Here is a 26333-nt window from a genome sequence, read left to right as displayed (position 1 = left end):
AAGAAAATGGTTTGCGCCTATGAAAACTAAGACCTAGATGTGCAAATTATATTTTAAGATAGGAGCCCTAGACACCAGTGAGTCATTACCCACCGCCCAAACAGGCTCTCTAAATGTGAGCTCTGTACCCTTAGAGGGAGAAGAGGATTTCTTACAAGGGGGGGGTCATCATACAATTCTTTTGCAAGGTTCATCTAGGTCATTTGGGGATGCTGCATCTGGAAATCGCTGCAGATTTCAAAATGCAGATTCCAGACAACCAGAGCCCCTTAAACCCCCTCGCAAGGAAACTGCTGCATGGGTGGGGTTTGAGATCATCTCTGTGATTCAGAAACAGAAGATCTTCAGCCAGATGGGACTTCCCAAGGCCCTCAGGAACTTTTGAAACCAGTGCCCTTTCAGAGTTACAGCTGCCCTCACCCAGGGCGAGAGGTCCACTGTAAGAGCAGCATGGTCGAGCCCATGGGCAGTTGTGTAGGAATGAAACCCCGGCTGGACCATTAGGAGAGGTTGGCTTGATCAGTAAGGGCAGGTTGGTGGGTTAGGAGGGTCTCCTGAGGTGGGAAGCTGGCCCGGACAGCTGTGGGCTGGCTGTGGTGGCGGTTCTTTCTCCATCTGTGGCCTTGGCAGCCCCCACTCGCTGCGGCCATCTCAGTTCCCCGGTAGTGCAAGCACACCGTTGTCTTACAAGAGGCTTCCACGAATAAGAGGAATGTAACACTTTGATTTTTTCTAATAACTAGCAAAGGAACAGATATATATATTTTTAAACAGTACCTTAAGGAAGGAAAAGCGCTATGTATTTGGTCAGTGTTCGGCAGGGGGCTTTCTAATGAAAAAAGGTACCATTTCAGAGATCATATGATGTTCAAAGCTGCTATTCCCACTCAGATAATAACGAGCAAGGTCAGCCTCTGCTGGTCAGGTTCAGTGTTTTGAAATTACATTTTGGTCTGTGAGGCTTCCCTCCGACATCCCAACCAACCGGTCTGCACGGAGCACACACGCCACTACAGAAAGTTGCAGCTGCAATTAGCTGGTGAGTTGACACAGCAGGCAAGGCGTGAAACAAAATTTCAGAAACTGCCAAACTTGATCAGCAAGGGTTCCTCGCGCGCTTGCCATGTCATTTCCCAGCAACAAGAGAGCATCGCCTCAGAAGCTTAACCCCTTTCACGGTCGGAGGCTTGCGGAGAGAGGATACAGCCAAGACCAAACCCCACTTTCCTCCTCCTGCCTCCCCTTCCAGCAAACCCCAAGCAGTCTGCACTTTGCAGGCAGAAACCGCCTGGAGAGCTGCTCTTTCTTTTGGGGAATTTCCCCACTGCAAGACCGTGGCGCTGCTTCATTTCTCTACGTAAACTTTGCCCCGGTACTTACCAAAAAATGCCGAGATACCTAGTTCAGTTTGATCAGGGGCATGTGGTGTCTAACCGGGGCTGTCAAAGAAACAAAGGGCTCACCTTTGACAAATTCCATGTGTGGAGAATTCCATGTGGGCAAGGATTAGAAAATGAGACGCAGGGTTGTGGAGGTAGGAAAATTAACAGCTGGACACTCACCCATTTAAATACGTGATCGCAAAGGGAATGCTGATTGATTACTAAATTCTGAAAGTACCATCAAGTTGCTCTCTCATCTCCTGTTGCTAGCCATCCATCGCTATCTTTTCTTAGAAACAGTAGATGAAGCCTTTCTATTTTTGGCTACCTACACTCCCTTCCTTTGCCCTTTACAACTTAATAGACTTGCTGCTGGTAAATACAAAACAAAACCTGTTCTGAGTGCTCGGAGCTCCAATGCACATTAAAAAATTATAGACACCACCTCTGGACATACTGAAATTTATGGCTGTGTCTAAAGAGGCTGTTATTGTAGTGAGTAATCTAAACTTTACGTCTCTTCACAGTTGGACAAACTAGCTTTAATCAGCCCGTATCTTCTCAGTCGGGGTCTTTCTGTAAAATTATTCAGCTGACTTTATAACATAAGTGTCCACTAAGTACACCTCTAAATTTTTCTAAGCCATTTTACTGATATTTCTATTCACATGGCAATCAGCTGCAGTTCCTCTAAGGGCACTGTTCATAAAGTCTCGTTTCCAAGCGAGCCTGGGAACTTTTTATAAATGGTAGACCTTTTAAATAACAGTTATCTACAATGGTCCTACGGCGTACGGCTCCACAGTGCTCTGGTCTGCAAGAGAGCTACTGGTCCCCTCTGAAAGCATGGAAGTTCACCACCTAATTTCTTTAATGCAACTCTAAAGGTTAATTGGTCTGAGAGAGTAATGCGGGACTGCTAGCTAATGATATATGCCTCAAGGCTTTGCAGCTTGCCTGTATTTTATACAGTCAAGTCCAGAGCATAAAACACAGGTGATATCACCAGGACTTTTCAGACCCCCCTCCGACTTCCCGCAGCCCCCCTTGGCTTCCCCCTCTCCCACCCAACCCTCCGCTACACCCCCCTGTGCCGAGCGAGAGCGGCAGGAGCCGAAGGCGGTTCTCCTCCACCTGCATTTCATGCCTTGTTAGAGGGGGCTCCGAGAAGTGCCGCCACTGCACTCCTCATTACCACTGCAGAGAACTAAAAACAACCCTAATGAGGAGAGCCAGAGCGTACAGTACGGGGTGGGAGGAGGGACGTCCTCCCACACTCCCCAAGGAATCTGGCCAAAATCTTCAATTTGCCATTTATGACAGCTAATTAGTTATTCTATTCAAAATCTTTGCTTTAAATAAAAGAACTAATTATACACAAAGGTCAGTCCCCCACCTCCTGTGAAGCACACATAATTGGCTTATTTCCCCAACATTGTGTGTATGTTTTACACAATGCTTTCAGGCAGATGGCTTTAACTCTTTCCCTCTGCAAGTTTTTTGGTTGGGTTTTTTGGAGTTGTTGGGGTTTTTTTAATAAAAAAAACCCAAAAAACCCCACAACTTTTTCTCAGATTGGCTACTTTTACCATAAAAGCTTGTTCAACAACAAAGCAGTTAACTACACACACACAAAATACATCTACTCTCTGAAAGGTTTGTGACAACCACTCCGGAGCAGTGCTTCCTATGCTGTTGTACAGCACCTTGCACAACGCAGTACTGGAATTATGGTTTTATTCTCCACCGCAGATTCTTGCTTGAGCAGTGCCTTTCCGACACCATTACCATATTTCTGAACAACCCCTCTGCCAAGGACCACAATTATTTTAGGCTTATGTTAGACTTCTTTCTTCTCTCTTCTTTTTTTTTTTTTTTTTTTAACAGGTGTGGGGTTGTTTTTTTGTTTTGTTTTGTTTTTAATTTATATAAGTGATTATTATAGGGATGCAGCATTCCAGTGCTAAAAGCAATTCTGGTTTAAAGACTAGTGTTTGGGCAGTTGGGCGATTGAGTCTAGGTTTCAGAGTTCCACTTGAGGGGAAAAATGTTTATTTCTAGCATCAACACTCTTTAAATGAGCTGACCTCCTTTTGCTCTAACAAAAACCCCAGCATTTGGCTGCAAAAGATGAAAAAGTAACTAAAGGGTAAGAGTAATCTTATTAACTCCTGTCTCATCACAATAAATAAGCTGCAGTCTTATGTCTTTTATCGGAGGATCTGATATCATTTAAAAGCATTAGAGCCCTGCATCACCCATTTAAGTAAATGCAGACAGTCATTGCCAAAAAGATGCAGTGAATTTCATTTCCTTAAAAAGAAACTCGCTTTGTGTTCCCAGTATTGTATTACTCACCTTCTATGAACACTACGCCCTGCGGAACAAGCTAAACCATGCACTTCCATTCAACTGAGAGTGCGTCGTCTCGGGCATCTTCACCAAGAATTTCATTTGAAGAATTACGGCCGGCAAGGTGAAACTCATCATGTCATCTGTATATCCAATTAAAACATTACATTTGGAACATCGAGTACCTGCAACTAAATGCTTACGAACAAGCCTTAGACCATTCATCAAAATTATTCAATGAGTAACCACAATCTTTTTTCATTTCCAGTTTCATGCTGCAATATACAGCAGGTGATTTTTAAAGTGGCTTTAGCAATTCATTTGTGGTGTTCTTTCTTCTGAATCATTACTGAACAAATTTCCCAAGCATGGCAAAAAAGTAGTTGGAGAGGGCATTTAATAGGAGAAACAACATTTTGATTAGTACTTCCATTTTAACTACGCTATAGTCCCCCTCCCAATAACACAGCAATTTTTTTTGGCCCTACAGTTCAGAACAAGCTTTAGAGAAACACATGGTAGAGTCTGGTGTCCCTTGGACATTTCAGCTGCCTAAAAGTGACCCACAGCGTGGCTTAACCCCCCACTCCAGTCCCCCATGCAGAGACCCTGTTTTGAAGCCACTTGCTCACATAGACCAAGATATCCAAAATAATCATTCCCACCATTTGAATCTGTACCAAGGTAGGTCCTGATTCAGGACATGAGGTTTAGGGTTAGAATCTAGATTTTCAATTTCCCCAAAGGTTTTGAGACTTCCAGTACCTGCTTTAAGACTCTCTCTATTGCGGAGTTGCTCTTACCGGAGAACAACCTGTAGCTATGAAGGAACACATGGCAGCAGGACTGAAGGCAAACCATAATAATTGTTGCTGCAAAACAGTTTCTATAAATCATTCTGGTAAGCAACATTTTCCCTGCGCTCATAAAATATGCTTGTTTGAGCTTTAATTTTTCATAATTGGCATACGTCCAAAGCTTATTCTTAGCACATGTAGTGTTTCAGTAAAATCCATTTTTACTGTTTGAAGCCCTGGGAGCAGTAAAAAGACATGCAGATTTCTTCTACCTTTGACTTAGTCTGAGAACATTCTGATCAAGTTTTCTTGATCAGACACGATTTAGCATCCTAGAGTCTGGTAAAGGTCCTGATTTTAGGTGGCCGGTTCCCTCCTTCAGTGTCTGTAGTAGAAAAAACTCTGGCAATGGCGAGACTACCCTCAAAGCACCTTTTCAGCAGTATAAGAACATCACAGATGAGAAAATTATTATGAGGGATGACTAGCCTGGAATTCTTCCCGTATTCCTCAATATTCCACTGGTTTGCAGGTGACCACTGAAAAGACGTTAAGCTCCAAAGTTTTCTATTGGGGGATTTGGATGTTAAAGCAAACCAATGGAAGAAGAGTCTCTGAATCAAATGATCACAAAGGTAAGAACTGAGAACTTCCTTCTCAGCTAGTTTAGGAATAAGCTATGTAGCAGCATTAAATACAGGGAGGTTTTTGTCCCTCCTCCGTCCAAAAGGGAGAGAAAATCCAATAGAAAAACCCTTTATCGAGTTAAAAATCCCAAAGTGTTGCAGAAGTAAAAACTTAAGTCAATTATTTCCAGGCACACGTGTATACCTACACAATTCTCATCTTCCAGTTAAAATGCACTGTTTAACATATTACTACTGAGGTTTCAAGACATGTGCAAAGATGTGCGATGCAGCAGAGCTCAGGTTTAGCAGTGAAACATTAACATCACCCTGACAGATTTGGTATGCTGTATATGTGAATATTTTAAGGAGAACAGAACTATATCATTGCACGATCATCATCATCTTTTCTTCTGCCTCTTTGCAGACATATACAATGTCAACCTAAGCTTTCGGCAACCTTAATAGAATTTCAGTGCCCACTGCCAAATGGCCATTTGATGTTCTGCTCTGTGTACACTGATGAAGCAATCTGTCACAGGCCTTAATGCAGGCACTGATGACTATCCAATCTAAAGCTTTCACAGGCTTATAGAAATTTCTCAAGACTTTTGGAGCCTATAATAATTTGTGCAATACCACAAAAGAATTCGGAATCCTGGTGCTCTGTGTTTAATGAAATACGAATATACTCTTTTAAATGTTTCTAGAAGAAACCCTACTCAGGCCAAAAGCATATTTTACACCATTAATCACCAGAAAGCTGTGCTGGCAACTCTGAAATAGCAAACACTATAGTTATTGCAAGTTATTGGAGTATGAAAATAACAGCCCCTCCTGCCCCCGTCCAAACTTACTGCAAAGCCAAACATTGATGCTCACGCCCTCCACAAGATTAATACAATAAATATACAAGGGCTACAATTTATTTGCATGTTTTCTTCATTTCCAAGAGACGAGTAGAGATTCATCTGTGAAGAATGCAGAGAGAGTCCCTCTACTTAATGCAACCCATGTAAGAGGTACTATTGCTGCTGACCTCCTAGAAGTCGTGAAATACACCTCCCTAGTGATTCAGAAAGACGCAGTTATCCCCAAAAGCAAGGCTCTTCTCCCTTTCCTAGCAAAACCAGAGCAACCCATCTACTATTAAAAGTTGAAAGGAGAAGGGCAAGGAGAGCTATTTCCTTCTCTTCTTTTTGAAAGGAAAAAACACAACACGCAGTCCTTCGCAGGACCATTTGCATGCTGAGCTGTCAGACCATGCACTTTCCATTAAAGAGATAGCATCCCTTTTCATAAGTCCATTTGGGATCCATTTTAGTGTTATCTAAAAATCAAATCTACATGGTAATCCTTTTAATGTACTCTTGACTTTTAAAAACAGCTTTATGTTCCTTCAGGAAATGTTTTAAGCCATTACTCAGTAATTACTACTCGCCCATGAAAACACTGATCTTTTACAATATATAATCAGTTTGCTGACTTAAAAAATAAAGCAGACTAGAATTTTGTCTCTTGAAAGTAGCGAAGAAAAACCAAGGTTAAGAGAGCATCCTCTCCCCTCCTCCCTCCCAATATTTCAAAGTCGTATGTTTTTCCTGTCGTATCAGAGTGGGGCTGAGGTGGTCACAGTTCCAAGTTTCTGTGTTAAGTCTCCGGGTGTGGAGACTCTCAATCTCAGTTTTGCGCTGGTGATCGCTGCGCAAGTAACCAATAAATAATTACCAATTTAGGGAGCGGAATTTGTATCATCTTGGATATAAACAATACCTTAACCTTTTGCAATCCCTGAAGTTTTGAATGACACTGTACAGCCTCCCAAAAGGCTGGCAACATAGGAAACCCATGGAATTTGTGGAGTTGCTTTGGTAAGCTTCAGCTGTACATGAACAAGTCTCAGAAGAGCTACCAAAAATGGTTCACATCTAGCGCAACTTTACTGGATTTATCTGGATGACGCCTGCAGTCAACACAGCGATGCCTAGCCAAAAGTCAGGCACCTGAAATTACCTTGAAAGTCCTACTGCCAGCTCCTAAAGGTTTTGCCCTTCTCCCTTCCAAACTCCTCTGCCCACCTGGAGGTGGTTGGGAGGCTGAGGAGGATCTGAGCAGGATGGTAAGCCGGCACTGCCTTGCCCGTTCTAGCAGGAGCCAGGAAGAGGACAAGAGTGCATTTTGCTGAGTTACAGCTCCTATCTGAAGATGACCAGACAAAAGCTCGTGATTTCTGTAATGCTCAGGCTACAGGAGGTCCCTGGATGTCCTGGCCTTGAATGCAGTTTAACAAAGACCCTAAATGTTTATACAAAGTATAGCCCACCAAAAATTGGAACTATCCTTCCCATCCCACCACTGACCCGAGGGAGCACAGCACCCTTCTCACTCAACTGCTCTGGCAAAGGCAGTTTAGTATTTCAAGACTAGAAAAAGGGCAGGGTGAAGTCTGTCAGAAAGAACTTGCTGTACCTTGCAAATAATATGAACTAAAGTTGTTCTCTTCGTGTCATGAAGATAGAGAAGACAGAAAGCAGGGACTGAATACTTTCATTGCTTCTGTTCTTCTGTTTACTGAGGTCTAGCTTAAGCCTTACTTAGCCACAGTTTGCTTCCACAGACAGATTTTACGCTACCCCATTTCGCTACAATTAGAACAGAGAAAGTCCTGCTTTTGGCCACTTCCCCTTTCATTCACAAGCAAAGGTATGCAGACCCCAGTGCAACACTGTTCATTAAACGTTTGTTATAGCTGCTTGGCTAGTAACTATATGCCTCAAACTAATTTTTGTTATTCACAACTGATTAAGCCAGGGCTCACAAGCCACAGCTGGCCATTAATGCTACCATTCTTTAGAAGAAATTATGCTGATAAGAATTAAAAGTGGTTTCTTGGCATTAGCTGTTGTATACTCCTTCTATAATGAGTTCCTTTGAGGTGACGTATAGAGACAGGATTTGAACACTATTACCCTGGACAACAGGAAAGACCCAAGCAAAATTGCAAGACTTTTTTTTTTTTCCTTTTGTTTCTTTTTTGTGAAATGCCCCAGAAAGGCTTTGAAAACTCTGCTACAATTCACCATATATTTCAGAATAAAGTGAGCACTAAGGGTTTGGGGCAAGTTAGCATGACATTTAGTTTGCATTGAAGCATCTTAGAAGTCATATGAAATATACCGTAATATATATAATATACCGGAGCATATTCTACTCTATTAAGCATTCCAGAGCATCGCAGTATTCAGAATATGGATGAGAAGTTGGAATTGCACAAGACATTCCTTTTCTTATGGTTGACCACTGAGTTGAATTCAAGCTGATCCTAAGGGAGCTGTTTTCATTAACCTACAGTAGCTCTCTAATCCTATTCCTTGAATTTCAGACCACCACCACTACAAGAATTTATGACCTGCTGCCTGCACTTTGGATGGTACTCACACTTCACTCTTCCTCAATGCATCCCTCTCCTCTGGATCATTACCACTGCTTTGTGCAGCAACTGATCCCCTTAAAGTGGAAGTCTGCTCTTCAATTCAGTTATTTATGCTCCATTAAATTCTCACCAACATACGTGAAGATGCCGATGGTTACACTTGGTTAAAAACAATGAAAAAAAAAAAAGGATCATATGTCCCAGTCCAGTGTGCAGAACTGAAAGCCTCCTGAAATGTACCTCCTGAAGTCTGGGCCGGATATGTATCTACTAATGCTTGGCCTGAAACCTCAGACTAAAAAGAAATTCTAAACCACTAACCTTCAGCTCCAAAAATGCTACGCTTCCGGGCCAAAAAACTTATTGAGCAGCTTTTCCTCCGCTCCATTTCCACGGGAGTCTCTACCGTTTGATTTGCTCAGTTTTCGTCCACCTCATCACGAGATTCCTGAGTGCTGAAAAGAACTCCTTCACTGAACTAATGAAATAAGGAGTCTTAAGTGCCCTGCAATGCTTTTTAGAAAAGTCTGTATCTCCAGATGAGTCTCAATTTCACAGCATCAGGGAACTGTGTGCCAATGCACTGAACTGGAACGCCAGGGCTAGCAGGAGTTGCAGACAACAATGCTAACATCAGGGTTATTTTAGATTAGAGTACTTCCAAATCAATTTTGGATTCAAACTTTTAAATGCACTCTCCAGAAGGAATCTGCACTGACTGAGTATTTTCAAGGCTAATTTTCTAAGCTTGAATGAAACTCATTCTTATCTAAGAAAAAGAGGCAACTAACCTTTGCCACAAAGGCTGGGTCATAGCAAGAAAATTAGGCAGACAACAGTCCTAAAGAGGAATAAACCACCTAAGAAAACATCTGTAAAACTGCAAACAAAAAGCACTAGTGATGCTGTTGGGAAGAGATTTCAACTGAGACGGGAAGGTGTGACGACAGCTGGGATCCAAGGCGTTTCTCCTACAGCTGAGGTAGCCCATCTTCCACAAGCCAGTCCCATTCTATCAGGGGTAAGGACGCGCTCTGGGCTACCCAGGGCTGCACGCCGGCAACAGGCGTCATGCTGCAGTGGGATAAAGGAGGAGCTGAACATCCACAGTCTGATGGCAGTTTTTTGCCCGACTAAAAATCCTGCGGAATTAAGACAGATCCTCAGCACTCTACAGAAAGAAAGTGGTTGTGCTGAGAAGGGAATGTGTAAGACAGATGGGAGAGTTGAGGTTAAAGTTCAGACCAGAAGCAATTAAGACGGGTAAGAGTGCTCTGCAACTTGACACAGGTTTGCTTTGTATTCAGAACTTTTCACTAGCATTAAGTGTCTTAACTTGTGTATAGAGAGATTATAATTAAAACCTGACAAGCTTAAATTAGCCATTTGTAAAAGGTTCTCCAGAAAGCTTTTAAAGTAGACTAAACATATCTATTAAAATGGAAGAAAGGGGGGGAAAAAAAAAAAAATCAGAGCCATTTTCAGTTACAATAGTTTTCCCTACCTAGATATCTCAAGAGATTAGACAAATTTAAAATCAAAGTTCTGCAACTGTCCAAAGCCACTTAAAAGGGGGGAAAGGGAGGAAGTGTGGCAATTAGAAAAACCTTTAAAAAACCCTCTATTTAATAGCCCACGGTCCTTTGGATTAACATAAGCACTCCAGAAACCCCATTAAAAAAAAAAAAAAAAAAAAAAGGGACCCTAATTTCCCTTCAGGATTTTGAGCACTTCAGGGAGCGCTCTATTAGGGTTCCCCAGGGACAGGGGAATTATGTCAATCTGCCACGAGGCCGGGCAGTTAGCAAGGGAGCCAGCCCGAGAGCCAGCTTTCACCGGGCCACGCCAATTAGAGCGGAGGGAGCATTGTCACCTCACACGGGCTATTGAGATTAATTCCTAGCATTTCAATGCCACGCAATTTTTCCTACGGGTTCAAGAAACTGAATCTAAAGAAAATTTGTTCTTTATCAAAGAAACAAACATATCCGCCAGTGTCAAATGACAGCGGGTAATTTATTCCCCCTCAACAGAAAAAAAAAAAAAAAAAGCCACAAATATTTTGATATTTCAAGAAAAAGTTCACAGACTATAAATATCTGGAAACCACGTTTGTAAGAATAAAAGTCATTAAGGGCAGGGCTGCTGCAAAGTCCACCTTAATACTTCCAAATTGTATTAGATCCCTTCTTTCCCTGCCTGGCCTTTTCATAAAGCAAATGCAGTACTCGAGAAATACTCGAATAACTCGAGTTGGACATCTAGCTGGGACACAAGAAGCAAGCTTTGGTTTTCCAGCGCACATCTCCAGCCCTGCCATGTCCTCCTCTTCCCCGCTGCACAGGTCAAGGGAGCAATCCCAGCTCGCTCTCAGTACACCTTTCAGCGAGGGAACAGCTTCAAACATTTGCTTACTAACCTAAAGAGCTCCTGAATAACTTTACATTATTCCTAGCTCTGATTGCTCCCAAGACCACGTCAGCCTCTCTGCAACCCTCATTTTTAAAGCTCTGGAATAGATGCTTTTATATGCATGAAGTACATGATATGGGTATTTTCACAGGCCGTAGGGTGCCCTTGTCATAACCTGCTGTAGCAGCCTGTTGCCACCGCCGAGGACTCCAACGTTACACGATTGCAGCATCCTACCTTTGGGTGAGAAAGGGAGGCAGATGGGAAGTGGAAGAACAGAAGTCAGCACAAACGCTGTATGAAATACGGTGCAGACACAAGTACAATAGTTCTCCAAAGGAAGGAGAGAGCCAGCGCCTGTCCCTGAGAAAAATAATCAAGCTGTAGCAGCAATGATCGTTCTAAACCCATGTTGTTTATCTACAGCCTACATTCATTGCTTCCGCATGCAAAATGTAATCCTTTTCTCAAATCTACCTCAACTCTACTGCACTCCATGTGGTACCTCTTTTCAGAGGAGTGTCTAAATTATCTAAGCGCAGGAAAAAAGCATGTTACTTTAAAGCAAGCCATGATCTGCCACAGCAAAGCGTAAGATGAGTAATTTATTACTTCAAGTGCTAGAAGGTCTTTTTTTTTTTTCTGAGAGCCAGCAGTATTTGAAGTGGTAATGTGCATATCCAAATCTTAATTTGTTTTGCTCCATCTTTGTATACCACTAGTGTACCTATTCACAATTCACAGTGAACCAAAAATCTGATAAGGAAAACCAACGACTGCTCTGGATCCAATACCTAATGGAAGTGTGCGAATGAATATTTGTAAAATCCAAGATCCATTTGATTCCTTAACCAAAGTGCTTACAAACAGGAACCGGGTGAAAAAGAATAGATATCTGCATTTCAGGCACCCCAAAGTTCGAGTATAAAAAAAAAAAAAAAATCTATCCCATTTTTGGTTATCCATAGCAGCAATTTCACAGCAACTGCTGGGTGTGCAATTGCCACCCTGCTTTCGGAGAATTAAACAGCAGAAGACTTCTCCAGAGACTTCTCACTTTTTATACAGGTTCAGCCTTATTTTCACTTCATTCCCAAACCTACCGCAGCTGAAATCTGGCCCCAGTCCCGAACAGGCCCATCAGGCAACACAAGAGGAGTGGCAGATCTGCACCGAAAGCCAACGCAGCCCGGGAAGCCGACAGCCAGTTTCTCCTCCCAGTGCTGCAGCGGGACCATCACTGTATCATCCACCGTCCCGTCCCACCGTGCCTCTGCCCGCCCCTGCCCACAGCTGCCTGCAGCTGGGCTTATTTGCCCGTGAAAGTGCCTGGCACGAATTCCTCTCCCAGGTGAGAGCCTCTGCTCCCGTCTGAGAAGGATTTGGCTCAGTCGTCTCTGAACCCCCCAGAGGTGGCATCTCCCTGTTGCCTTCTCCTCTCCAGGCTGGAAGACCCAACTCTCCCAGCCTCTCCCTGTACGTACCACCACTAAGATGGTGCTGGGTTGACATCGGTCTTGCTAGGGTATCTCTACTCTGTCAGTAGGACAGCTGGCCAACTTCGGTGATGGATGCTTATTTTGTGTTCAAAAGCCTACAGCTGATTTCACAGTTGACATGCTGACCTCTAGGAAGCAAAAACTTGTCGCTCTTGTATGATAGCACCAACGATACAAATAGGGTACCCCCAAAATATTTCCTTTTTTCTTTTCTTTTTTAAATGAGCTTCACCACAAACTATTCCCACAGCCAGAGCAATCAGAAAATTTGATTTTTTTAAAATACGCTTCCAGTGCTGACACTGCTCATCTTTTGGCTAGAGACCCCCACATTGCAATCATAGAGAACCAGAGGGATGAAACATGGCCATCTCCAGAGAGAAGTGAAACCAACAGACAGCAGGCAGACAGCACTCTTTAAATGGCCAAGAAAATCAGGGGAAAGCCTTCCTATGCATTAGTGCTCTGAGGCATCCTGTATCTATGCAAAACAGGCACCACTTCCACGGTTAAGATTTGCCCATCCCTCTCTCCAAGATCAACCCTCATTAATAACAACAGTTCATCTCCTGCTACGAAGGTCAAGGGCTCCGCCAGCCCTCCGGAGATTTGAGCTACTGGTTCCACAGTGTCTGCCAGTATCAAACCTGACACTTAGATTAGTAGTTACTCCCCAGACATATCTAGTTTCCCATTTTTTCAGTTTCTAGTGTCAAAATACACTTGCAGTACAATATGCAAACCTCCACAGACAGTATCCTCTCTGCTCTTCAGTTGTGGTGGGAGGAATGCCTGTTTTTGCAGGAAAAAGGTGTACTTTATGTTAATGTATTATCTTACTAATATACCTCCGAGCTCGTATTTTTGTTATAGAGCACAGAAAATGGTAAAGCTGCATCTCACAGTTAACATCACACCATCAGCGCACAGAGAAATATTTTGGAAGGTAGCATTTGAGAGAGATGCTCTGCATTATAAACACTGGAGAACGATCCGAGTTTGATACACAGTTCACGGATGGCTTCATCACAGCTCCATTTGGTGGCTTCCTTTGAACCAACACACCGCAACGCTGTTTATCACCCTGTTAAGGTCTGAATCGGCATGGGTACCTGCACATAACCTTTGGCCAAGGGCAGTGAAGAGTTAAACCAAGGGACCACTTCTTCCCATTCCACTTGATCAAATCAGAGCAATCCTGTGCCCCCACCTCTTACACAGCCTTAATATATTAAAATCATGGCTTACTTTTACTTGTCATGAACAGGGTTTACCTCAGTTTCATCCCAAATTGTGAAGTGGCAATGTCCCCTGGTGCTCCTGCCATCCAGAGCCACTCTCACACACCCAGGACAAACTTCCGCCACGTCACGCCAGAGCCACTGCCCCCCTGTTTCAGGATGCCAACATCTTAAAAGTCTTACAAGTAGAAGGGCCAACCTGGGTAATTTCTTGCACAGCTGCAAGGAATTTTTAACAAGGAAGGAGACAAAACGAAGCTTAAACATGAGGCATTAAATCTTACCAGGCCACTATGCACCAAGGTTATTAAAAAAGTCTGAAATTACAGCAGAGCTCTACTTAAAAAACTACAGACCTGGTTCTCCAAGGCAACGTATTTAAGGAGCTTGCAGATACAGTTTGCATCATTCAAGATGCTTTAGCGCTTTCACACAAGCCCAAAACTGCACGAGCAGACTGCAAGTTGTTCCGACACAGCACGCGGTGGCAGAGAACAACTCGTCCTCATCGGCTCCACGGGGGTAAATGGGCACCAACTTTGTTCCCACTGACTACATTTATTAAGTAGCTGCGTTAGTCCCTTTCCCTCTCCCTCCCTTTGCCAAAGGACACGCCAGTTATGAATTCTGGGACTTTCTGTAAAACCGCCATTGGCTATTTTTCAGTTCCATTAACTCACGGGCACTTCTGCAGAGAAGGTCCACGTTTGGATATGGCACACCTTGTAAAGCGTCGAGAGAAGAAAAATAAGCCGCAGTGATGCGGAGCTCAGGCCGCAGGATCGGCAAGAGGATATCAAATACTGCTTTAAGTGCTGATATATTTGTGCTTTGAAGGAAAAATGCCTTTAGGAATCGCAGCAGGAGTCACCTCTATATAAAGACTTTGCATATAAAGGGAAATTTATTATTCTCAATTAATGGCATTCTGATAGACACGTTTACATTTCTAAGTGTCAGATTCCGCAGAATACAGAATGACTGAGGGCCTCTTATTTCGCTCTGAAAATGGCCATAAAAGGAGCTAAAGACGACAAAAAAATGTTCACGTTTTCTAGAAGATACAAGACGTCCTTTGATTCCTTACAGCTCTGAAACCTGGTTAGTACAGCAAGGCTTTCCAAACACAGATTTAAACGCCTGCAAACAGCAAAGAGAATTGCCACTACAGCTCCTTCACAGAATTCGGTGACGTCCACATCGAGAGGCAGTAATAGATCTTGATCACATCCTCCCATGGATTATTAGGGAAACCTAATGTGGCAGAACACTGTATAGGAGGTTTCTGGAAAAATGAATAGCTAGAAGTCTCAAAAAAATTCACACTTTGCAAGCAAAATGTGTATAATATTGCTGTATTTTAAACCAACACGTCAGAAACATTGTCTAAAAGGAGGCAGAGAATAAACATCTTGATCTTGTGAGAGAAAACTATTGTTTTGGGGGGAAATCTAGAAATGGAAAGCCACTTCAGTGACATTTATGTAACTGAAGCACCAATAAATTCTTCACACACAGACACACGTGCCCACGGGTTGCTGGTGGCACGGCATGCCTGTGGCCGGGGACTGATACATAAGCGTTTGTCACTTTTGAACCTCCCTAAGGCTAAAGAAAAAAAAAAAAATATAACATTAACTCAACCATGAGCAGCTAAGGACCACATTAAAAAAAATAGCAAAAATAAAAGTGCAGCTACTTAAGGCCCAAAGCTATTCGAGTACCTAACTCCCAGCGGCAAAAAGAGGTCTTTCTCACGTACGCGCGCACGTACGTCAGCCATCAAACCCTTCAAGCGCTCTCAGCCACGGACACGCTGACGTGAATCCTTAAGCAGCCACTACACCTCCAGCCTCCGCCAGACACAGCTCACGGGGGGCTGACTCCGAGCGCTTGGACAGGGCGGGTGGGGGCACGCACCAGGCCCCAGTCAGGGTTTGCAGGAGGCACGAGCTGAAATCCCAGGGGTGCTTCAGCACGGGGCTTCGCAGCTTCCACAGCAAGCGATTTGGGAAAGCTCCCGCAAGCAATCCTTGCTTCTGGTCCCAACTGAGCCCCGTCCCCACTCCTCTCCTGGTGCCACCCCGTTCTGCAGCTGCCTCTCAGGGACTCCACGGGCATCCTCCCGCCTCTCCTTTTTAAATCACCTCCTCCAAATAAATATATGTGTTAAAAAGAACAATTTTACTCATATTGGCTCTCCTTTCTTTGCTGGAAAGAGCTGCAGACTGTTTGCTTTACCAGCAATCGGAACACTGCTTAGTTTTGTGGGTTGGTTGTTGGGTTTTTTTGTTTGGTTGCTTGTTTGTTCTTTTTTTTTTTTTAATTAAGAATATCCCATAGAAAATGAAACCTCCCCACCAAGTTACACTGTAGTTCACAGTTTTGAGGACTTCAAATTAAAAATGCCTAACCACCTATTCAACTACATAGATCAACATGTTGCGGGTATTCCTGCCTGGTGGCCTGATGTTAGACCTGTAAATAAATAATTCAGTACTCAAATAAGAGCAGCTAAATTTAAAAAGCACCCACAAAACCTGCTAGCGTTAACTGGAGCTTTCAATGGCCAGGTGTCATTTCTTGGGCAGGGTGGGAAAAGCAATTTACTACCACGGGGAAAGCACGGGCGTTGAAAACTAACTCAGCAACACCTCCAAATATGAAAGCTGTTCCCGAGCCCCAGCCAGCAGGCTGCAAATCCCCACGGACCGCGGCTCCCTGCGCCCTCACACGTGGCACCGCGACCACCTCCAGACTCGCAGGACGAACCCACCTTAAAAACTCTCAGGACGAGCTGGGATGCCAGCAGCTCCCCAGTTTGGACTAAGAACAGCACCACAAACCAGAAAAATCTAAGATTATAAGTGCAGTTCAGCTACTGATTTTCCACATGAAAACCTCTGTATCCGCGTCTTCACCGGTGACAGGGAACCAGCAATGCCAGTTATCTCCAAGAGTTTTGAGTGGTCTCCAGCACTCTGAAAGCACCAAGCTCTGTGAAAGTGTAAGTCTGCTGCCCGATTTAACGTGACAGGCTACGCTTACCTTGTCCTAAAATCCTTTAGCAAAGGCCAGGTAGATTACAGAGACGAAACTTTCCGCTGGATTATTTTAAAACTTCGATAAAGTGCCCACAGCTAGTTCCTCTGAAAACACAAGTTTACATTTCGTTTAGCAAGAAAACCTTTGGAAGCTGTGAGGCTCTCTGCCATATAGGCATAGATATATATTACCAGCAAAAAGGCAGTTTTCCCTCCTTTTAAGTGATGGAAAGTCAATTTGCATCATAATTACAACCAGGGCCCTGTAACGGTACTTTTAGTTAAAACAGTAAACTACTATAATAAAAGCGTACCTGGGGAATATTTAGAGAAAGCACTAATGATTTCTTCCCTAGTGGTTAATAAATTCACTTCCAGATCAATTTGTTCATGATAGAAACTTGAGAGCATAAACAGTTACACAAGCACATTAGAGTGTGTCTTTCTGAGTATAAATGATTTATTACAATGATTAGCAGCACATAAACAATTTAAAATACAACTCTAATTAGCTTTTTGGAAGAAAAGGAGAAAAACCTTCCTGACTCCCTCTACACATTATGTTTTACTTTTCTAAGTGTGTACTTTTTAATTAAATCCAAATGTCACAATAAATTTAAAGTGTTTTATTACCACCCTGGCTAACTAAGCCATTCATGCAAACACCCATTATATTAAACCAGATGCAGGACTGAAAGCGGTTGAGGAGAGAGGCAAAAGAAAGGGGGGAAAAGGCAATTACTTCTATATTTGACAAGAGATTTGTACAAATGTTTAAAGACAAGATCATCTTTGGCAAGCTTTCTCTGTTTTATCCAGCGAGGCTGGCCAGCTAATTGCTCTTTAATACCTGTTTCCAAGTTTGAAAACGTCACACCCTGCTAAACTTTCCCCATTGAAAGCAAAAGGAGGAGGAGGAAAGGCAGGTAGGAAAACCGGGCTGCATAAAATCTAGCACAGTTTATCACAAACAGCCAAAGCAAATCGCCTCTCGACCTGTACGTACGTACGTCCTTTTTTACGTCTGGGGAGGGCAGAGGGTCAAAAAAGTGTCGTTTCTAAAAGTGCTGAGAGCTCTCCTGCAAGAAGGCTGACAATGAGCCCTTGCCGTTCACGGTGACGCCTGGCCATCGCTCTTCCGCGGGGCGAAGTGCCACCTCCCCTGAACCTCCTCAGCCCCGAGGACGAGGACGCAGCAGTCTGTCAGGCAGGGCAGTGCTCGCCCTGCTGCTGTCACCTGTCCCAAACAGCTCGCCCTCAGCTCACCCGCGCCCCCGGGGCGACCAGCACAATGAGGGGCCCCTGCCAGCAGCAACGGCCGTTTGCCTAGGACTTACAAGGGGGAAAACGGAAAGGCTTTCAAACAGGGTCGGCGAAGGGCGAGGGCAGCTAAACTGATGGTGGGGTGCTGAAGACACATCCCGGGACGGCCGCCGAGCACCGCAGACCCATGGATTGTCTCTGGGCACTTTGCAGAGGGGCAGGTTAGCGGAGCTGTGGGGCTGGGTGTGCTGGGAGCTGTACTGGGAGCTGTACTGGGAGGGAAACCCGGCCCCAGAACCTCCCCGACCCAGGCGGAGATCCCAAAGCCTCAGGGCCGCTCGGCAGCGCTTTGTTTTACTGCTACATCAGCAGCCTGGTCTAAACAGGACAGATTTAGCATAGTTCAGACAAAAGCTACCCATTAAAGCAAGCAGCTACGATTATTAAAATAGGTTAAAGTAAATGGGCACTGCGCAGATAAAGCTTTTGACCTTAGCGTGCAGCTCTCTCAAGAACACTTTAGCATAATTTATCTAAATTAAAAACCAAACACCAAATTCTAAAATGGCACAAAAAGATCGTTTAAAAAATGCGATTAAAAAAGCGGGTCAAGGGTTGGAAATTAGTAATTACTACTACAATTAACCAAAATCAGACAGAGACACATAAATTGTGCATATTACTGCAGTTCACGTCAGAAAGGCAAGTGCGAGCGGAGCACAGAAGAAAAAGCCTGCAAGTTGCAGAACCACTCGTATAATTAACCTCTGCCACAGCAGAAGACCCGCTCTTGTAAGTTTGCGTCATTTGGTTCTGGAGAGAAGTGCTGCCAGTTACTATGCCCAGCTATTAGACCACGCTCTTCACCGGTTACTCAATTCTTTGGAAACCGATATTTTGATTTTCTTCCGGTCTAAGAGATGAGTGCATCTTCACCCTATTAGTAGTACATTTGCCCTCCACCTCCTATTTTAATAGTTCTGAAAAAGATGAGAAAGGCCAACTTCTGAACATCCTGGTACTGAGAAGAGGTCATTGGCCAAAACCGCCACCTGCTAGAGTCCGTATTGTTTGAGTGCAAAAGCCTATTGAGAACTGCAAAGGACAAAACATAAAGGTTTCCAAAACAGACTACTTAACCCTGGGTGGAGACAGAAATACTCTGTATGCAACTAACACCCTTCAGATGATTTTCCTTAGGTTTTGGGGGGCAAAAGATAATTTAACAATTAGCACTTTGTTCCCAGTTCAATCTCAGAAGGGCTCTTTGTGAGCTTCCTTGGAGCAACGTTGAAAGAGCACAGTGGGAAAGAACAGACTGACTACTGTTTTGAACTATAACCAAAATGAACTATTCTCTAGGTCCTCCCTTGAAGCTATCATCTACTTTAGGTTAGATGAGGAAAATCTAGGTTCAAATCTTATTCAGGCTCCAGTTTAATTTTGAGAGCTCAGAAGGCTCCACAAATCATTTTAAGTTAAAGTAATGAAAATAGGTGAACTTGAGAAGGTGGACAGGCACGAATGATCTCTTCCAAAATAGGGAAGAATCCATCTGTTCCCTTTTAAAGTGCATAAAAGTCTTTGTAGCAGTAATGAAAATTCAGGGATGTAAGTCATGGACATCATAGCAGTCTATTAGAGAGAGGAGTGGGGCTATATTACAGAATACTGTGAGCAGCGGTGATTATATAAAAGGGATGCTGCAAAGGCAGCATAGCAGAGGGCAAGTCAAATGATTCAAGGACTCAAGAATCTCAGTTCTTCAAAAATGGAGGGAGAAATGAAGATTTCTATCTTTTGAAGAGGCAGGATGAGTACAGAGCCACACGGATGTCTGAAAGAAGTGGGGAGGATGGAGGTATAGAGCAGGACGTGCTCCTCAGGTGCGGAAGGCAAATGGCTGCAGCTCCTGGTGAAGCGCAGATGGTGGTGTGCACCACAGCTGGCACAGGGGCAAACAGGAGGAGGGCTCTGTCACAGCGCCGCGGAAGGTCTCTGCTCTTCCTCTCCATTTCACACATCAGGCCCTGCCTTTTGGCCACGCACTCTCAAGCAGGAGAAAGGCACGGCCTCCACGCCAAGGACCTCAGGCGAGGCAGAGCCAGTGGGGGTGCCACACGCCCTGGTCGAGGGCAGCCCAGCAGCTCACGTGGTGGCTCTTTGGCTGCCCGCTGGTCGCAGCAGGGTCTCCTGCCTCCCAGCTCTCTGCCAGCACGCACCACCAGCTCCCTCTGCGGCACGTCCCGCAGGATGGCCACAAAGGGCTGAAGGCGCTGAGTGCCTGCAAGCACCCCACCGCCACGCGGCAGCACAGCTGGCCTTGAAACAGCCTTTTTGAGCCTCCTGCATAGGACTGTGACACAAAGAGGAGCAACACTACACTCACCACCTCTTCAGATCCTGTTCCTATGGGGCACCCTCTGCAAAACCAGCCAAAACCACCCAAGACCCAGGAGAAGACTAAATACTAGTTGATCAGTCATGTAAAATAAAGACTAAAATTTTGACAAACCCTTAACTAGTCAGGAATATTTTCCCATGTACATTTTAAAATGGCAGGTTCCGTACAACTTGTTTACCACTGTATCAGTTCTTCTGACTTAGAGACGGTAATAACCGAAACTCACAAAAAAACCCCAGTATCATAGAATCATAGAATATTCATGGTTGGAAAGGACCTTTGAGATCATCGAATCCAACCAAACAACCTACAATCTCTGCCACTAGAGCATGCCCTGAAGTGCCACATCTAGACATTTCTTAAACACCTCTAGGGATGGTGACTCAACCACCTCCCTGGGCAGGCTGTTCCAGTGCCTGACCACTCTTTCAGTAAAGTAATTCTTCCTCATATCTAACCTAAACCTCCCCTGCCACAACTTCAGACCATTTCCTCTGGTCCTGTCATTATTCACCTGGGAGAAGAGGCCAACACCCACCTCTCTCCAGCCTCCTTTCAGGTAGTTGTAGAGGGCAATGAGGTCTCCCCTCAGCCTCCTCTTCTCCAAGCTAAACATGCCCAGCTCCCTCAGCCTCTCCTCATATGACCTGGTCTCCAGACCCCTCACCAGCCTGGTAGCTCTCCTCTGGACACGCTCCAGCACTTCAATGTCCCTCTTGTACAGAGGGGCCCAGAACTGAACACAGTACTCGAGGTGAGGCCTCACCAGTGCCAAGTACAGAGGCACGATCACTTCCCTGCTCCTGCTGGCCGCGCTGTTCCTGATACAAGCCAGAATGCTGTTGGCCTTCTTGGCCACCTGGGCACACTGCTGGCTCCTGTTAGGCTGGCCGTCCACCAGCACCCCCAGGTCCTTCTCTGCCGGGCAGCTTTCCAGCCACTCTTCCCCAAGCCTGTAGCATTGCTTGGGGTTGTTGTGACCGAAATGCAGGACGCGGCACTTGGCCTTATTAAACCTCATACAGTTGGCCTTGGCCCATTGATCCAGCCTGTCCAGGTCCCTCTGTAGAGCCTTCATGTAGAGCCTGTATGTCCTGCTTCCAATTCATGCACGCCCTTCACCTCTTCTTCCCCTACTGGGTGACTGCCTGGTATCTCCTCCCATACACAAAGACTCAGTTTACTTTAACATTTCCAAAGATACTTATGTGTTTTATTGCAGATCTCCGTGCTAATATTTTTAAAACATCGTTGTCAACCAATCTTCCAGTAGAGCGTGTGTTTCCTTTGGTTCGCGCATTGTTCCCAAATTGTTTTTCTCTATTTTAGAGGAAAACCACTTTGCCATAATACCTATTATACAGTACAGTAAATCCAGCAAGGGGGAAGGTTAGGATGACATATTAAATTGCATAAGCGATACAAAAAGCCTTAGCCAGATTAGCATTTGACACAGCATAACACAAAATCTTACTCTCAAAGTAAACTGGAAACAGACTGACAGGCAGCACCCATGCTGATCTGCCCTTGGGTACGGTACTGAAGCAAGAATCACAGGAACTTACATGTTTTTTTGCAATTCAGCATATAGTGTTCAGGCCTGACATGTGGAGACCAGAATTTCATCTCACCACAGATTACCAAAATGCTGCTATTTTGGGAAAGTTGCCCTTCTCAACCTTTTTTCGGATGCTTAATTCAAAAATTCTAACTCAGAGATTATGTCTTGCTATTCTGTGTGCATACGCTGCCTTACCTAGCGTGGTACCAAAGAAACATAAACACAAGCTGGGTCAAGTCCTGTTGGGTGTTTTTTTCCTACGTGATGTCTTAGTGATTTCTCCCAGGACATAAAAAGCATCTTTAGCATTTATTTCATGGAACTATTGTCATTCACCATCCACATGATGTGTAAGACGTTTCCTTCACCGGGTAGGCATCTCTGCTAAACTCAAGGGTAAACACTGAAGTGGAAGGAACGCTCCGAGAGCTTGCAGGGGAATGCTGAGTAAACACAGCTCTGCCATCAACACTACTCCTTTAACGAGGAACTCATTCAGATGTTAAAGTTGCCTCAAGCGCTTGATCATGATACGCAGTGTGAGGAAAGCCAAAAATCAACTCCTCCTCCTGCATTCTCATACAACTTCAAACAGTAATACGCACTTACCTGGCTTGCTTTACAGATCTTGCTTTGATAAGCAAAATTTAACTAGGTTAATACCATTTGAGGAGTATTTAATCAAAACGAAATGAGACTTGTCACACTGTTTACAGCTGGTACTGTAGTAACAACTCATGTGACTCTTGTAGCAGGAACCAGCATAATAATCTTCACAACTGGCTTGCTCTGTAGATCTAATGGAAACTTAAACCAAGACCAAGAAATATTTATTTTCTTTGATTAAGCATCACCAAGGAGTGTTCTTTGGAAAGTCAGTGCTGTGAGCTTACAAGCTAAATAAGAACAGCGCACACTGAGAAACCCTAAGTACAGATAAGGATTTGGTAAGGGTTTTGTTGAGCTCAATTTTTTATCTAGTTCCTTGGGGTGGGAGGGCAGTGGGAAACAAGTCATCATTTGAGACTTAAACACACGGAGCTTGCTCAGCAATGAGGAAGGAGCCAACCATCCCAAGCAGAAAGACGACAGGATGAAAAGAAGCAAAAGCAAACACTGAGTATCCATCCAGCGTAGCACGGGGGCTACTGCGACATGTCCACAGCTTCCTAGTTCAATGCACTGTGTCATTTGATAAAATGTTTGTGATGACAAAAGACGGTCAAAATATTTGTCACGAGAGGCAATCAGAGCTTTGTTTATTGTACAGAAAATGGATCCAATTGTGGATAGTGAAACATGCCACAGTTAAACTGCAGTGACCACGAGGCAGCGGTTCCTCCGGCCTGGGAGGGGAGGAGGGACGAGACTGTCTGTCTCTGGTGTCATTTTTTAGGTCTTGCAGATAGAAAACTGTCTGCCTTCATGGTTGGTCACCTACAGGAGACATCAAAATCATTCTCTTTTCCTCTGCCTTGGCTGGTACAGTTGCTATTGCCTTCAGCTCACTCAGGACCCCACCGGGGCACATTTTTCTTCTGAGAGTGACCACTGGCAAATTGCAACTGTGGATGCAAGCACGGCCACCACACAGGAGCACTGCGCAGTAACTGCGCACGGGGAACACAGAAATTGCGCTGGGCACAATTAAAGCTGATCAGTACATTACTGCAGCATGGCCTCTCTGCTTGCTCTAACTCAGAGCCTGGCAGCATTTCCAGCATCTCTTCTTCCCAGGCTTATTACGATGGTTGCGAAACAATAAAAGCAAGAAAAAGCAAAAAACCACACCAAGGCTTTAGGTTAGCCTAAGATCTTGGCCGACAGCTATGCTGCACTCACTCCAAGACAACACTAGGAAGAATCCCCAAGAAATCGCCCAGGGAAATCTGAAGCCTTTAACACGGACGCACCCAAACCCTTGAGATTGTTCACTCATGGATGGCACTGATGCATCTACGAAACGCCAAGAAGGGCCTGGGTGCTGTGACTGTCTCGCCAGAAAGGTCTTAAGCTTACCAGACATTAGAGGAAGCAAGAAATCGGGCATCCCCACCTTGGCTTTGAAGCAGCAAGGTGCTGACCTACACCAGCTGGCCCCTGCGTTCTGGCTGAAGGTTTAAGGCTGGTGGGCATCTTCCCAGGTTGCTCCATCAGCTACAGGCAACTGCTGGCTTGGTGGAGAGGCTGGTAGGTCCTCAGGAGCAGAGCTCAGCTCAGGCCATTTTCTTTCCATAAGGCGCTCAGCAGACCTTCCACACGACGAGCTGAGCGGCGGCAGGAGCAGCAGCACTGCCTGCTTTGGTGCAGGCACTGACAGCGCTAGAATACACCAGTTTTCAGCCTGGCATTGCTTCCCACAGAGCACGTCATTATGTCACGTGGTTGCATTCAGCAGGGCCTTTTTAAAAGCTACTCTAAGGCTAGCGACTGGAAGCGTGGCACCACAAACCCCACAGCTTTGCGCCAGTCAACACCAGCTGTTTCCCACATTAATGCACGATGCCTTTGAGCATTGATGCTTGCATGAAACCAGGTTAAAAATCTTAGTGCTGCTACCAGATCCTGCAAAAGGGGCAGCGATAATACTGCAACAAACTCATTTTATTGGGTCTGGGTTTTTTTTTCCCCCCATTCAAAAGAGCACTCTGCTGCTGTTTTCACTCCAAGCAATCCCATCTCACTAAGGTCAAGCCTAAAGGGTGGACCACGCACAGGGAAAGAGAAGAAAAAGAGACTATGCAAAACTGAGGAGCTGCACTCGGTGAAGAGCAGCTGCAGCAGTCAGTATCCCAAGCATGTTACCACGAGAATTATGTTTCTCTCCCACTCTCCCCAAAGTATTTAATTCAGGGCAGAAGGGGTAGAACGCGTTCACCTTTGAGCTCCCATGCCACAAGCAACCATATTCACTCAGCTTTCCTATTTAACTAAATGGAGTTCACACATGCTGCAGTATAAAGTTACCTCTTGCCATCTGAAAGCAGTCCAATCAATGCTATACACAGAGAGTAGCATTTGAATCAGCCTTAAGTTAATTCTTAGTCGTCGAAACTGTGACAGCATGCTGACCCTTTCAAGTCAACTGGGAGCAGGCAATCTTTGCAGAAGATCCTCAGGCCTTTAATCAGATTCTCAGTGGGTTTTAAAGAGATACTACAGCATCAGTTTGTAAACATCTCTCTGGTGAAAATAAAGATTACTTCTGACCTAGCCAATTACTCAGTCCCAGAAGATATATCCTAGAGTTATAATTGAATGAACCATAGGGAAAGAAAATATATTTTAGGTAGGGGGTAGCAAACCCAAATCCCAGTTTAGGATGCAGGCAGCACTGTATCCCGTGTAAAGATCAGACACAGAGAGAAATGCTTATAAAAAAAGTCTATTAAATCATCTAGTCCTTTCTCCTACCAGGGTAAGATTGCTCTCTTGAGCACAGGGCCCTACGAAGATAAGTGCAAATTATCAGCTGAAGCTCTTCCTGAAAAGCAAGTGTGATGGGGAAAGACCAAAGCATTATTTTGAGGAGACCCATAGTATCGGGTACTTGTTTGCCACATCACAGAGAATCTGGGGTGAGATGTCAGCTCCTGGTAGCATGGATATGCTGTAATCTGAGTAAGCAATGAGAAAGAAAACGCTGGAGAAAGCAAGCAGAGGACTTGTGCTCAGCACTGAGACTGTCAGAGACATTAAACAGTCTCTTGTTGCGTTACTTTAAAACTGCATTTTAGCATGCGGAGCCATTGCACTCCATTGCGGAGAGATATAATTACTGACTTTAAAAAAAAAAAAAAATCAAGTTATTTATTCTAGAGCTATTACAGACTAATGTGTAACAGACATCACCTGATGGGCCGTAAAGGCTCCAAGGGCCATTACAGCCTCACAGGTCAAGACCTATTTGAAGGTTTTAAAGTTTGTGGATTGCTGCTCTCAAGCCGACCAGCGCAGGCAACACCTGCACAGCACCACGCACACAGAACGGCTAGGGGGACTTCTGGGAACAGCAGCTGCTTGTGCATTTTCACACTCGGATCAAACCAAATCAGATCACTGAAAAGAAGTTCGGAACCTGCAGACGTGGCTTTCGCCATTCCTATCTAGGGGTTCACCCGTAAGCCCGTAGCTTGTGCCTTTTCTTTTTTTTTTTTTTAACGGAACATTGAGGGAGAAAATGACACTACACTCTCCATGCTTCCCCATTAGGGCCCTCCTCCTGTTTTACTTTCACTGAGAAGTAAAAATCCCAGCCAAGTGACGGATTTATAAAATTTTAATAGGAAAGAAAAAGGTATCCTCAGGCAGGATCTTAT

At 44.5% G+C, this 26333-nt stretch overlaps 1 protein-coding gene across 4 annotated transcripts in view; it reads right to left on the bottom strand.

Annotated features, from left to right (window-relative positions):
• Positions 1 to 26333, bottom strand: part of LMO1 (LIM domain only 1) — a 63143-nt gene that overhangs the window by 18674 nt on the left and 18136 nt on the right. The window contains exon 1 of one of the 4 annotated variants that reach the window (XM_054201196.1): positions 3741 to 3831. The exons of the other annotated variants lie outside the window; for them this stretch is intronic. The gene's annotated coding sequence lies outside the window, so the exon portion shown is untranslated. Of the gene's footprint in view, positions 1 to 3740; positions 3832 to 26333 lie in introns of those variants that run through there. 4 annotated transcript variants of the gene reach the window in all.

This window comes from Rissa tridactyla, chromosome 4 (genome assembly GCF_028500815.1).
Source record: "Rissa tridactyla isolate bRisTri1 chromosome 4, bRisTri1.patW.cur.20221130, whole genome shotgun sequence".
In the NCBI taxonomy this organism is placed as follows: Eukaryota; Metazoa; Chordata; class Aves; order Charadriiformes; family Laridae; genus Rissa; species Rissa tridactyla.
The sequence above is the reverse complement of the archived record's forward strand: the minus strand, read 5'-3'. Positions and strand labels throughout refer to the sequence as shown.